Source organism: Castor canadensis, chromosome 15 (genome assembly GCF_047511655.1).
Source record: "Castor canadensis chromosome 15, mCasCan1.hap1v2, whole genome shotgun sequence".
Lineage (NCBI taxonomy): Eukaryota > Metazoa > Chordata > Mammalia > Rodentia > Castoridae > Castor > Castor canadensis.
This window is the reverse complement of record NC_133400.1, coordinates 88,172,589-88,185,870: the sequence shown is the minus strand read 5'-3', so window position 1 is coordinate 88,185,870 and position 13,282 is coordinate 88,172,589. Positions and strand designations below refer to the sequence as shown.

At 38.8% G+C, this 13,282-nt stretch overlaps 1 long non-coding RNA gene across 1 annotated transcript; it reads right to left on the bottom strand.

Moving 5' to 3' along the window:
* Positions 1-5,607: 5,607 nt before the first annotated feature.
* LOC141417307 (uncharacterized) lies at positions 5,608-9,515 on the bottom strand. The gene is made up of 3 exons (XR_012441828.1): positions 9,428-9,515; positions 6,910-6,947; positions 5,608-6,716 (listed from the first exon to the last, which is right to left on the bottom strand). It is a non-coding gene; the product is annotated as an uncharacterized lncRNA (long non-coding RNA).
* Positions 9,516-13,282: the final 3,767 nt, after the last annotated feature.

Sequence of the window (13,282 nt, the reverse complement as noted above, 5' to 3'; positions counted from 1 at the left end):
CCTATGGAAAGAAAGACCCTGAGGTGGAGACCTCAAATGAAGGCACTGAATCTTGGTAAACGCCCAAAGAAAATGAAAGATCTGAGAGACTAAGCTGTGTGGTGAGAGAGTCAGAGAGAATCAGGGCCTTTTCCTGATTTCACCTTGGAGCATTAGACAGCTTGTTCTCTGTCTCTTGGTCTTATCTTGTCTCTCTCTTCCTCCTCTACTTTTTCCTTCTCCCTCCTACTCCTCTTCCTCTTTTCCCAGTACCCTGCTTTCCTTTTCTCCTTTCCCTGCCTTTTCTCTCTATTTTGCACAATAAAGCCACTATTAATTTCAAAAAAGCATTTGTTTTGAACTCCAAGAACATGGAAGGGGCACTCTGTTTACTACAGAAAATCTATGTGAAGCCAGATTCTCTGGGGAAATAGGGTTTTTACCTTTTTGACTATTTATTTATAGTATGGTATCTTCCTTTTTCTTTTAAAAATATTTTAATAAAAGCATGGATGACTTCAGCCTAGGAGCATGATATAGTAGGTGAGGACTGGCTAAGTCATTCAGTAAGAAGAATCCTTGGAAATGTGTCTTCTAGATCAAGCTTATTCAAGATCTTTTAGCAGCCTTGGAAAAAGAACTCCTACGCCCAAACCTATGCTCCCTTGCTACCCTAAGACTACATAGTGCTTCAAGTGATCATTGGGGATTGACGTTTCTTTGTAATCAAACCCTTTCTTCATCATTCTACTGGGAAATTTTGACAAGGACTCAGCAGAAGGAAAAAAAAAAAAACCACATATTCATGCTTGAGATGCAGAAGAAGGGATTTAGAGCAGTAAAGGAACCCACACAGGCAAGTGTGCTGAATGAGACACCACAAACTAACCAGCTGGCTGCACACTTGAAGCCAGGGTTGGCCCCAATAATAAACTCTTTTCCAAGATACCTCCCAACAATAAGATGATCTCAGAACCAACATAGTGAAGTTTATTTTATTAAGCATTAGGGAAAGCTTAATAAAATTTTGAAGCTTAAAATGAGTCCCATAGGGTAAGTTAGATTTATTCAGAATTCTACTTCCTTCTTCATGGTATTGAGGTAACATCAAGTACCCTTAAACACACATGTACATGCTTGCACATAGAAGTACACCAACATGTACCAGTGCACACACAGAAACTGTCCATTTTCTTGTTAGAGTATTGCTTGTTGAATTCTCTACATTTTTCAGGATTTCATAGCACATAATTCGGGAGCACAATAAAATAAAGATTAAGTGGAAAATGTAATACTTGTAGGGTTGAATACGTTTCCAGGAGGATAGGCAAATCATTAAAAAGAGTGACCAGATCATGGGGGGGAACTTGACCTGTGGAATCAAACCAAGCCCCGTATCCTAGACCCCAAGGTTCTGGAAACCAAAGTGTCACCAAAAGCCAAGTTTTTGTAAGGTCACATTGTCTGCAATAAGAGTTGTTAATTGCAAGTATCTACTTCTAGAGTTCTAAACATCCACACTTGCCTTTTACAGAAATTCTCAGGGGTTGTCAGACTATCAAAACATTAATGATCGTCCTGAACTAAATCTTGGTCCTGGGACAGGGGTTCTGATGATGCCCAGATGTGGAGACTACGATGTAGCATTTCCTTGGCTGCTGGTGGAAGCCCTGCTGAACTATAATTGTATTTATTAGAAGCAGACAGCTTGTAAAAGTCATGTAACAACGGGGGCCAAAAGGAAAGCCAGAGACTCTAATGAGACGCTGGACACTACTCTGAAGAAAGCAGAGATGCAGTTGACGTGGTTTGCCTTTCTCTTCAGACACAAATCAGTTACAGTCTTCCAAACCGATTCTCTTGGAGTTCAATTGCAAACAGTTTTCATCTAAAGCTATTGATGATTTTGCTGTAGTCAAAGACAGGTACTCCATGGAAAAAAAATTATGTGCAGTGCAGAGACTTAAAACAGGTGTTATTTAAGAAGTGATTTAAAGGAAAAATATATAATCAGGATATACATGGTGGTACTTCATTTGGCTTCTTGGGGAAATAAAGAGTTTTATATGATGAAAATTTCCAGATATGGAAAGTTCATCCACTCAGGCTTACAAACTTTAAAAAATTATATGGAAGGATACAAGTTTAAAAAATAAGAAATGATAAAGAAATTTTGGACCAAACCTGGTGGTACACATCTGTAATCTCATCTACTTGGCAGGTGGAGGTAGGAGGATCATGGTCTGAGGCTGGCCCAGTTGAAAGTACAAGATTCTGTCTGAAAAACAAACTAAAAGGAAAAACACTAAGGGAATGCCTAAAGTGGTGGATCACTTGCCTAGTAAGTATAAGGCCCTGAGTTCCATCACAGTACTGCCAAAAACAAATAAATAACAAATTATATGAAATTTTGATGGTAACTGAAGCCTAGTGCATGTGCCTTGCTATATTTTCAAAATAAAGCATCTTGAAAAATAAAGTTTTCTTAATTATGCAAGTCCACATTACATAATATGTCAATATAAATTAGTGGCATTATTTCTGTGTATTTCCCACAGTTTTTGACTGCCTACACAGAAAGCTCTACTTCTTTCCAGGTGCTATTGGTAATCCCTTGTGGAGAGGACATCTAGTTTGTTAAGAATTTGTTACAAAATTAGGGTTGATAGCCCTGTGTGAGCAACTAAAGCATGAAGTGTAATGCTTTTAGTGTATGAGTTTTATTTCCTGAATTTAAGTTTGAAGTCATGGTCTTAAAAGTTAATATTTGGGAAAATGTGACTTCTAGATAACTAGTATGTTACTGTGTGTGTGTGTGCACACGCATGTGAGCACACCCATGTTTGTGTGCTTTAAATTGGAAATATCTTTGTGCCTCTGAAGTGTACCTATGACAATGTGAATGTGTTTTCTCTCTTTTCACTTCCAGTGACCTGCAGAGAAGGACGAGACAATCGCTATGAACAGTGGGAAACAGAAAGTAAGAGATTTGAATCTCATCCACTTGGCCAATTGGCCAGCCATTCTGGAATTTTCCTGGTGTGTTTTGCTGAACCTTGACCTGGACACCAAAGCCTAAAGTGCAATGGTTGTGCCGGACATACTCAGGATCATAGTTGATGTGGCCTCTGTAAGTGACAAGGCTCAGACGTTCCTGGCACCCGCAGGAAGAGGATTCATTATTGAGGTTGGTTATCCAAGTGGTCTTTATACGAGGTGTGCTGGGGATATAGCTGTTGAGATGTCATCATTGTGTCTCCTAAACACTCCTAGAAAACCTTGGTCCTTTGAGTGTACAGATCTAAGCACTAAGAGCAGTCACAGGACAGCCATGCTGGACCTCAGTCAAAATGAATCCTTTACATTAGGAATATATGACAGTGCTATAAATCAACAATTCCTTTCAAACTCTGACCTTGGCTTCACCCACTTTTCTCTGTCTGTTGTCTTTGAGGCTCTGCAGTGGAACGAGGAGGTCACACCACCTTCCCTTCCACTCTCATACCCTCTGTCCCCACTGGAGCACTGATCCTGTTCCAGACCCCCAGCAACCCTCATTTTGCAGGAACCACCTCCACAGCCTCAGCATCACCAGCTGCTGAAAGTTGAAAATTTTTTCCTCTCCATGCCAGGACTTGACTTAGTGTTGTCTCTAGATCCCTGAAATCTCCAACCTGGCCCTCAGTGCCCTGAAAACAAACTTTAATGGCCCAGTTGTGAAGTCCAGAAGGTCAAGGCCCTCTGACCTACTTTGTATGTATAAATTCCCTTGTCCACGACCCAGATTTTGCCTAAACGCAGCTGCCTAAAAATTATTTCCCAATTAACAACATTCTTCTCATACCCATGGTTGCAATATCCGGTGACTGCCCAAGGTCACTATCAGTCTTGACAGCCACATTAGGTCTTAGTGTTCTATTCCTCTTAAACTTCTTCAGAAAGATTACTGCATTCAGGCTGAGTCCCACACGTGACACCGAAATGGAACTGTGTGTCACATGATGCCATCTTAGGCATGTTGACATCCGACCTCACTGAGCATAGAGCGGCACCCCTAATTAACATGTCACACTTCTCTTGCTGACTCACCGAGTCGGAGATGGTAGGTACTGAGACTGTTCGTGGCAAGTTCAATTCCATGGCCTTTCTTAGCCACTCATCTGTCCATATCCATTTTTCTTGCAGCTTCATGTATTTGCAGAGGCAAATATATTTTAATATTTTCCCAAAGAATGTCACACATTTGGATTCTTTTTGTAATGTCAAAGTTTCAATCGGTCTCCCGAGAAGACAAGAACATTACAACTTTCTATTTTTCTCCTTATTTTCTTTTTAAAATCATATTGACTGAACTCTACTAATACAGGGCTTGCTTGGTACCTAATCAAAAAGAAAGCACAGGGAATTTTTTTTCTAAAGAAAATATACCGATGCTTTCAAGTTCAGGTGGATGATATTCTATTAAATGATCATTAAGCTCAATTGTTGTAGAAGAAAAACAGAAATAAAACACTGTACAAACATGGAGAGAAAAGGAAAGCAAATATATGTTACTGGTATCATCACTAAAAAACAGACTGTTTCTTTACCTTAAATTTCAGAGAGGTACAAAGTTTATGCTTTGAAGCATGATATACAAGAATAGTTTACTTTTTGGTGAGTTATTTATGAATATCATATATTAATGAGCTCAGTGGACCTTAAAATTTATTTTTATACATTAAATGCTGCTGGAGAGGGATTGATGACAAAAAGTCAAAAGGAGAGAGAGAGAAAAGAGGATAAGGAGGAAGGAAAAGTAAGAAAATATAGCAAATGAAAGAGATATAAGCCAATACCAAAAGCATAGGTATTTATGAACAAAACACATTGTACCCCAGAGAACTAAGATGTCCCAAGGAGACTGAACTTGGAAGGCTCATAAAGATCAGCAGAGAGTAAACCTTCACATGGATCAATTAGGCTAAGAAAATGGACAGGATCCCTGTTTACTTTGAAATCAGAAACAACCTGAAAGGACCACATGTTCAGTTATAGCCAGCTGCTTCTTTACAGGAGTAGTAATTCAAGGGCCACATAAAGCAGTCCTTACCACTGGGTTATATCAATAGTGATGTCTCAGTTAGGCCCTCCCATAATCTCCTTCCTTTGTAAATTCACAGTGAAATAAAGAATTAAAACACACATATCTTTCTATGCCTTCACCAAAGCATAGTAAAAGGAGCCACAAGGGCAAACACGTAATCAACTACATACTAAACATGTATGCAGCACCACTGTGGATGAGTCAGTGAGTTCAGGGAGTAATAACCAAACAAGTCTGAGTCCCGACATGTTTGTTTAACTTTTTACTTTGGTCATTGTTTTACATATATACTGACAAATAGATCTATAAGCTTCCAGATGTAAAATCTTTTGCCCATCCTGTTTTCTTTTGTGATTCCTGTTGGCCACAGGCTAGCCCTTTTATTCATTTATCAACCTTTTTTGGTATTTCCCCACAGATATCCAAATGCTTAAAATTTTCAGATTTAGATGTTGACTTTTTATTTTTATTATAAATAATAAAGCTTACCTCTCTTCACCACCACTACCTGTCTGCACATGCCTACATCTCACACACACACACACACACACACACACACACACGTCATTGCAGAGCAGTTTGGAGAAGGAGCAGAGACACACTTATTTGTTACTTCTTCTGTGTTTCTGTTTTACAAGAAACTTCCCAAACACTTCCACAGTTATATCATTTGATTTTGAATGCCCCAAGTGCTGCCAGTTTTACAAAAAACAATAATAACATTTTCCATGCAATAATCTCCCCTTGCTTTTCAGTATTAATCCCATTCTTCAAATAAAGTCTGATCTTAAAATATCCACATGCAAAGCTCCTGAAATGGAGATGTTCTGACTGAAAGAACCTGAGTCAGACCCCCTCTGCCCGAATCCTTTTGCCTCAGTGAAAGTAAGTAAAGTCATGGGAAAAGAATCTTGACCCTCCCAGAGTCATAATTTTTAATTGATAATAAAGCGGGGGGGCGTGTTAACTTTAATGTTTATTTTATATTTTTCTGCTCAAAGAAATGGAGATATTGAATGTACAGTACAAATTTTGCATTCATCTTAGAGCTAAAGCCTAGCACATTAAGGAAATGTCTTCATACATTGGACTTAACTGCTCAGTGCCCTCAAGCCATCACATTGTGCTTCTGCTGGGCTATGAACCTGGAGGTAATTTGGGAAATCTCTGAGAAGCATTAATGCAGGAGTACAGTGGAGGATTGAATAATTAGCACTTACAAAGTTCTTTATGTGAAACATACAAGAGAAAGTTTTCTAGAGAAAAAAATCAAATTTCTTTCTTATTTTTTTCCCTCCTTCCTTTTCTTGGTTTGTTAAATAACTTCCAAACCCCTATTAGAAGCTGCAAAAGACACACAGGAGAGCTACCTCCACCTGGGCTTGGATTAGCCATGCAAATCTTCCATGTTTCTGTCTGCATCTAAAATAGGTTTAGACAAGACGATCTCCAAGGCTGATTTCAGGTGACTAATGAGGGGACGCTAATGATCTACACCCTTTCTTGAGAATCTTTAACATAGTTTGCAAAAATAAGACATACAAGGAACTTTATAATTAGTGATCTAAATGAGTTGTGTGAAGGTAAGAAGTATGTGAATCAGCAGCCATCGAAGAGGAAGAGTTTGTGTGGCCCAGGAGCCCAAGGAAACCTAGAAAAGAAGGTGAGATGTGAGGGGTCTTGCAAGGACAATGGAGAGGAAGGTGACCCACCCTCAGGAAAAGTGTGGTGACAGAAGCCATTGAGGAACTCTGGGGAAACTACTCCAGCTTAAGTAGACTTCATATATTGTATAGGAGATTCAGTTAGAAAAAATAGATTAAGGGAGGAGTTGCAATGCTTACTTGAAGAATCTGGACACGTTTCAGGATAAGTCATCAGGCTGTCATGTAAAACAGAATAAAACCAAGAGTTATATGAGATGCAACCTTACCACATTTCTTTTCTAAAATCTACCCTAGAGTTAGACACACACTAAGTGCTTCTCAAATGAATGTCAATAATAGTAAGGAATCAGGATGACAAGTGTTGAAATAACCTAAATACTAATGGTAAGGGTTTAATGTCTGACATTGGAACTAAAAGGGATTGACAAGAGGAACATCTGCACTGAGCAGCTCTTAGAGATTGAAATGTGCCTCCGCTAAATTCATGCATTGACCTCCTAATCCTCAGAACCTCAAAACATGACCTCATTTGGAAACAGTATTGCAGATATAGTTAGTTAAGCCAGGATGAGCTCATACTGGGATAGGGTATGTTCCTTACAAGAGGAAGAGCTGGGGTAGAGATACACAACCAGGTGGACCACTGTGTGAAGTTAAAGGTATGTATGAATTTGGGTGATGGTTTTGTTAGCTAAAGAATGCCAGCAAACCACCAGAAAATAGAAGAGAAATATGGGACAGATTCTAACTCAGTCTCAGAATGAACCAACCCTGGAAACCCCTTTGTCTCAGGCTAGTCTCTGGATCTGTGAAATATCACTTCTGTGTGGTTGAAACCACCAAGCTTGTGACACTTTATTGCTGCAACCCTAACAAATGAACACAGTAATTGACTGATTTAAAAGAAAAAGAGTAAAAAATATAACTAGCTTATGAACTGCAATGACTTGGGGGGAATTGTGAGACTACTTGAAAAAAGAAATGGGTAAATCCAGAGTTCAAGACAGTTTGAAAGTTGATGATGAAGACTTATTGAGTTAGGCAATGAAAATTGATCTAGCAGTAATAATATCCAATAACAAGCTGGAGATATAAAACAGAAGCTCTAGAGAGGTTTTGCCTGGAAAGCCAGATAGTAAAGGTGTCTGCAGTGAAGGCACAGCAGTAAGTGAACTCTCCAAGAAAGAGGAGAACAAGAGGACCGAACACCATCCTCCTTGGCTTCTTGCCTACAAAGAGACTTGGTAGAAAGACGTAGGATTCTCAGAACTGTTTGCTCCCTGTTTCCTGTCCTCAAAACACCTGCAGAGCATCACATCCACCGCACCTGAGTATCAACCCAGGCGCATGAAGCAGAGCACGATGGATGTGGCATTTGACCCTGGAGGTTACATCTGAACTCCTTCTCCTCCATCAGGTGACAAAAACATTCAGGACTAAGTGCATTATAAGAACCCCTGTGGAATCCTCAGAAAACATTGGGATAAGAACATGAGGCTAGACTGACCTTCCTCCAGGAAAGCTGATGAAAGCATCAGGATTTTAGTCTGAACCAAAATGGAATCTACTCATACTCAAAGGAAGAAATGGCCTGGGATATCACAGTCCCATTGTTTATGTAAATAGGTGATGAAAACACAAAGCAGTGAAGAGGCTCAAATAATGCAACAATTTCTAATCAACTCAAACACTATGGAAATACAACTGGCCCATGAGCCAGGTGCCTTGATTTCTGGCAAGTTGAGAGCTGGTTAGCAATGGGACCTTGGAAAAATCATCTTGAGACAGATTAACTGTTCTGCAAATAGAAGGGCTGACTATTTCCAGAAAACCCAACCAAAAGCCCACAGCTGCACTGGTCCACAGACCTGAGTTCTGTGGGTGGTACACTGCTCCATGTTCGTTTTAATTTGAAGGCCCTTCAGCAGGGCTCCTGACTGTGGACTACTGTCTCCACTGCTGTACTCCATACTGTTCTCCTTAGCAGTCCTTATTGTGGGAAGAATTCCAAAAGTGAACCTCCCCTTCCCCTGGTTATTTAATCAAAGGTCAACATAGGTATGGTCACGAAGGGATTTTATGCATGAAATTAAAATCTTATGTGCTTTGATTATAAGATTATTAGACTAAGATTATCATTATCTAACCATGAGAAACTTTTATGGTAAAAGGGACTACAAATATCATTTCTAATTAGAAGATGGAAGAGCTGGGGCAGGGACTGGGGCTGGAGCTCAGTGGTTGAGCACTTGGCTAGCATGCTTAAGGACCTGGGTTCAAACCCTGGCACCACAAAGAAGGAGGAGGAGGAGGAAGGACTACGTAAGAGGGAATGTGACATCCAATAAGAGCGCAGAGCAATTCATAGCTGACACCCAAGAGGCCACAGAGTCTTTAGAATCACAAGAAACTGAGTGCTGCTACAACCTTATGAGGCTGGAAGAGGACCGTGAGTCTTGTCTTGCTGCCAACTTAATTTCAGCCTTGTGACAGTGAAAGTAGAGAGCCCAGTTGAGTCATGCTAGACGTCTGACCTGGGAAACTGTGAGCTCACACTTCATGTTGCTTTAAGCATCTATGCTTGTCATCATCTATTGTACAGAGTAGAAAATTTCATATATCTCTTAAGGGTTCCTCATTTGAAACAGTCTTTCAATCTCTAGATCGTGGGACTACAATAAAAAATGAAACAAACCTAGAAACTTAGATTTTCTTCTGAGTGTCCAGATTCAGTTTTCTTGGTTTTCTCATGCATTCATTCACTCGACATAGATCCTGCTATGTGTCAGGCCCGTGATGTGCACTGAACCTGCATGGGTGAGAGGACAATATGGCCCCTACGTTATCTATCATATGCCTTCACACAGGCCAACAAACAAATTTAAGAAAGGCCAGTATATGCTTGTCCATCCATCAGAGAAGTTAATCATAATGCAGATGCTCCTTAGTTTATGATAGGGTTGTACCCATAACCCATCATAAGTTGAAAATATGCTAAGTTGCAGATGCATGTAACATACCCAGCCTACCAACCACGATTGCTTTACTTAGTTAACCGTGCTCAGAATACCTACATTAGACTGTAGGTAGGCAAAATCATTTCACAAAAAGCCTATTTTAAAATGAAGTATTGAATAGCTAATGGAATTTGTTGAATAGCCCCATATCTAAAAAAGAAATATTGGCAACAAAGGGCACAGCAGATACTGGTTGTTTGTCCTTGCCTAAGAACTGTGGCTCTGTGCTACTGGCACAGCATTACCAGAGAGGATCGTACCACGTATCATTAGCCTGGAAAAAGACCAAGTTCAATGTACAGTTTCTACTGAGCATATATTGCTTTTATGCCATCATAAGTCAAAAAATTATGTCAAACCACTCATTGTAAATCAGAGACCATCCATATTTCCTATTGTCCTAATAAAATCCAAGCACTTTGTGGCTAGAAGTAGCCACAATGAACTTTTACACAATCACATGCATTGCATTTTGATTAAAGTCAGTGCTTTTTGTGTGAAGGGCATACATATTTGGAATAATAATTTCTGAAAATGTAAGCTTGACACTCCCAGCATTGTGCTCAAGCTATCTATTGTTTATCTTTCCTCTCCCATCTATGAGTTACTCAAATAACCAGTAGTACTTTATATTTAGTTTTGAATCATCCAAATGTGAAGTATATATTTCATATATCTTTAGTATTAAACTGTGGCAATTTCTGGATTGATTTCCTAGCTCCATTTCTTAAAGAAGAAGGGGAAAAGCAATTTCATACCAATAGCACTTGGCGTGGTTATCATTACAAAGTTCTGATTTTATTGAATTATACCAAAAAGTTCAATATTTATCCTGTCTTGCTGACACCCATATCAGATGTGATCAGCTTTTAAGTCAAAACATCACTCTTCTAATCACACTACAAATGACCTGAGAGTTGAGAACCAGCCTGGTTCCTTTTAGCTCTGTACCTCATCCTCCTCAAACACAGTGGCCTCAGCCAGAATTGAGCTGGCAGATTGGAGGATGATTCATGAAGTAGACTGGGAATCAAGTTGGCTTTTCCACTGGCTGCACACAGCCAAAAGAAGCCAAAATGTGTCTGTTTCCGCAAAACAAGCAGCTTTCACAAAATGACACATGGGGAGCAGCCACCAGGAGGAAGATATTTTCTCTGCAGCGTGGCCTGTTTACTCAATAGATACATGTTATTTGTGTTCAATAAATACACCACACAAGATCTTGAATGTTCCTCAAGATGGCCTCGAAAAAATGTGACTGCATCTTCATCATCTGATGCTTAAGGGCTGAGAATTCAGACTGGGCCCTCAAAACCCTTTGCTTTTACTCTGTCCATGGTTTTGATTTTTTAAAAATCTCTCAAAGAATGTGTTTATACTACACAAAACACTCGTTTTATTCCTTGTACAGAAGAGAATTGCATTGAGCCATTGGCTGCATGCTGATGGAGCAGCTAGCTGCTGGGGCTCCCCACCACCATCAGGTGAGCATGTCCAGTAACCCTGGATGCAGGGGTGCCTGTCTCATTTATGGAAACCTCCAATAAGTCTAACTCAGCAGCATATGCCACGTCTTAATGATGCTCACAGACAAAAATGTTTTTCTTCATGATTAATAGCAATTTATCTCTAGGCAATTTATTCCTTTAATTGCTGTGTGTAATAGCTGGTCTTTTCACATCACACCTTTCATTTAAAAAAATTCTTCGAATATTTTCTTTATGCAGATAAAATAGTTCCAGTGAACTAAAACCCTCCTCTTCAGTGTGGATTTTGATTAGACACTTCTAGAGAGCTGGGTAGTATGGGTAGTGGCCATTGCTATATCCCTATGTCCAGCAAAGTTCTGGCAGATAGTTGGTGCTTAATAAATGTTTGCTGAATTAAACATTTTTAATTCTCTAACTATTGGTATTTTTCATCTCTGGACTTTTAAAATCACTGCATTATCAAGATTGTACATCAGTATAGCCATGAAGTTTATGGAAATATCAAAACACTTCATAAACCCCAGTTTTTCTCCCCACATGTCCTTGTCACTTTGTCTTCTCAGCCAAGGCACTTCAAGTATGTCCCACAATCCAGAAACTAAATGGTGTTTCAGAACCTGCTTTTTAGCCAATGCATGGCACCCACCTTGAACCAGTCTTGAAGTGTTTTAAATACATACTTGACCTCAATGTTATTAAATTAGTATGTGATCAAGAGTAACATTTCAAGGGAGACAAATTTAGATAATAAATATCAAAAGCTTCTATCTTTCATTTATGGTATTTGAATCACCAGTTGATGTGCCAGAGATGGTACTTCAAGACAATTCTTAAGAAGCATCAGGGGACAGAAAGAGACAACAGCCACAACTGTGAGAAGGTAGTGAAGAAGCCATAAATGCTAAGAGTCAGCTTATTCTGCCAAGGACATCACAAGAGTAGTATCAGACTTTTAAAATCTCCCTGAAGTACCATGTTCACAGAAATGAAATTTGACAATGCTTTTCTAAACCTAGAGTAGATCCCCACTTGCTGAATAATTTACTAAGCATTGTGGGCTGGTTTTGTTTAGGTGTTTTTTATTGGTGAATTCTGTTTTATTTTATTTTTAGTTTATGTTATGGGATAGTAGGAAAGGCACTGGGAAAAGGAGGCAGTGCTAGAATAAGAAAATACCTTCCTTTCATTGCCTCCTTTTTACCTGTCCGTGCAATAACATAGAAAAACCAGTACTTTACACTTTGTAGGCACCTGGAAAGATGTTTGTTTTGCAGTTGGCAAAGGAAATTTTTTGAATTATTACTTAAAAGACAAAATTTCCAACAATAACCTTATACATGGCCTCAAAACTATAGGCATCAAGCAGGTGCTTGGCAAGATGGTAGTAGGAGATGTGTATATTTCCTATTACCTGACTTAGAAAGATTAAATTAAGTTGATGAAGCAACAAAAGTCATCTTTCCATTCTAGGAAATTCATCATTTTTTTATGCTGCTTGATTATCCATTTCATGTAAGCTAGTTAATTAGAATAATCTGCAATTGAATATTTAGGTTAGTTTCTAAACCTTAAGCTGTTAAAGGTAACGAATTGAAATGGACTTTTTTCATATGTATCTGCATATCTTTTATTGATGAGTCAAATTTTATGCACACATTTTTAATGAAAAAGGCAAGTTAAAGAGCACTATCTGTAGAATAAATCTATTTGCATTTTATTTTCAATGTATGCTTATATATTCACATATGTATAACTTTGTAAAGACATAATGGGTTTTTGGGACAGTTGTATAAGAAATTGGTAAAGGACTTCACTTCTAGAAAATGGAGACTGGAGTAGAGGGGGGAATATTTTATTTTTATACTGGCTAGACATTTTGATCAAGTCTCATATAATGATTAATAAAATGATACATGAGTCAGATTGTGATAAAGCTCCAAATAAATACCTTCTAGATGCTGTTAGCACATTTCAAAACATTTTGTATTTTATGAAAAAATATAGAAATTGAAAAATATATTTACCCTGAATTAGGAGTTAATA